Source organism: Mandrillus leucophaeus, unplaced genomic scaffold, assembly GCF_000951045.1.
Source record: "Mandrillus leucophaeus isolate KB7577 unplaced genomic scaffold, Mleu.le_1.0 Scaffold288, whole genome shotgun sequence".
NCBI classification, from domain to species: domain Eukaryota; kingdom Metazoa; phylum Chordata; class Mammalia; order Primates; family Cercopithecidae; genus Mandrillus; species Mandrillus leucophaeus.
Window position 1 is genome coordinate 140,427 of NW_012103009.1, and position 2,227 is coordinate 142,653.

Sequence of the window (2,227 nt, forward strand, 5' to 3'; positions counted from 1 at the left end):
TTTTTTGAGACGGAGTCTCGCTTTGTCACCCAGGCTGTAGTGCAGTGGTATGATCTCAGCTCACTGCAAGCTCCACCTCCCGGGTTCATGCCATTCTCCTGCCTCAGCCTCCCGAGTAGCTGGGACTACAGGCACCTGCCACCATGCCCGGCTAATTTTTTGTATTATTTCATTTTTTTTTTTAAGAGATGAGGGGCCAGTCCCGGTGACTCATACCTGTAATTCCAGCACTTTGGGAGGCCATGGCGTGTGAATCACCTGAGGTCAGGAGTTCGAGACCAGCCTGGCTAACATGGCAAAACCCCGTCTCCACTAAAAATACAAAAATCAGCTGGGCACGTTGGCGCACACCTGTGTTACCAGCTACGCAGGAGACTGAGGCAGGAGGATCACTTGAACCGGGAGGCAGAGGTTGAAGTGAGCCAAGATCACGCCCCTGCACTCCAGCCTGGGCGACAGAGCGAGAATTTGTCTCAAAAAAAAAAAGAAAAAAAAAGAGACGGGGGTCTCATCATGTTGCCCAGGCTGTAGTTTTACATTTACATTTAGGTCTGTAATCAATTTCAAGTTGATTTTTGGTTTTGGTGTAAGAAAAGGTAGCTGTTCGTATTTTGTTTGGGAGGAGCATGTCCAGTTGTTTCGGAATCATTTTTAAGATTTTTAAATTTAGTTTTTTTGTGGTAAAATATACATAACAAAATTTACCATTTTAACAATTTTTAAGTGTACAATTTTGTGTCATTAAGTGAACTCACCACCATCTCCAGAACATTTTCATCACCCCATGTTAAGCTCTACTCATTGAACAGTAATTCCTCCAGTCTCCTTTCCACCCAGCTCTTAGAACCATGGTTCTGCTTTCTTTCTCAATGTGTTTGACTATTCTAGGGACCTCTCGGCAACATTTTTAAAGACTTCCTTTTCCCACTGAATTCCCTTTGCACTTTTGTTGAAAACCAGTTGACCACATATGTGTGGGTCTATTTCTGGACTGTCTCTATTCTTTTCCTTTGATCTATATAACTTTCTTCAATTCCATACTGTTTAATTTCTGTAACTTTATAGTAAGTCTTGAAAGCAGATAAGTCCTGTAACTTTGTTCTTTTTTAATTTGTTGGCTATTCTAGGTCATTTTTATTTCTATATAAATTTTAGGATCAACTTGTCAATTTCTAACTCCCCAGGAAAGCCTGCTGGGAATTTGACTGGTATCACATTGAATCTATAAATATACTGAGAGAATAGATATCTTACTAACATTGAATTTTCTATTATATGAACATATATATTCCCTCATTTATTTACTTATTTATTTTGTAGGGGCAGGGTCTTGCTTTATTGCCAAGGCTGGTCTCAAACTCCTGACTTCAAACAATCCTCCTGCCTTAGCCTCCCACATATTTTGGTCCTCTTTAATTTATCTCAGCAATGTTTAGTAGCTTTCACTGTAGTGTTCTTACACATTTTTGCTAAATTCATTCCTAAAAATTTTGTGTTATTTCATGTATTACAAATAAAAATTTTAATATAATTTTAATTTCATTTTCTTTTTTTTTTTTTTGGAGGCAGAGTTTCACTCTTGTTGCCCAGGCTGGAGTACAATGACATGATCTTGGCTCACTGCAACCTCTGCCTCCTGGGTTCAAGTGATTCTCCTGCCTCAGCCTCCCAGGTAGCTGGGATTACAGGTACCCGTCACCATGCCGGCTAATTTTTTTATTTTTAGTAGAGACAGGGTTTCAACATGTTGGCCAGGCTGGTCGTGAACTCTTGACAGGTGATCCACCTGCCTTGGCCTCCCAAAATGCTGGGATTACAGGCATGAGCCACTGTGCCAGCCTCATTTTCTAATTGTTGATAATATACAAAATCACCTTTTTTTTTTTTTTTCTTTTTGAGACAGGGTCTCACTTTGTTGCCCAGGATGGAGTGCAGTGGCACGATCTCGGCTCACTGCAGCCTTAACTTCCCAGGCTCAAGCTGTCCTCCCACCTCAGCCTCCTGAGTAACTGGGACTACAGGCATACACCACTATGCCCAGCTAATGTTTGTATTTTTAGTAGAGAAACACAAAATACACAGGTTTTCACCATGTTGCCCAGGCTGGTCTCAAACTCCTGAACTCAAGGGATCCACCCACCTCAACCTATCACACAACCATCTTTTGCATATAAACTTTGTAGCCTGTGACCTTGTTAAATTGCTTAGTTCTAGCTACTTTTTTTTT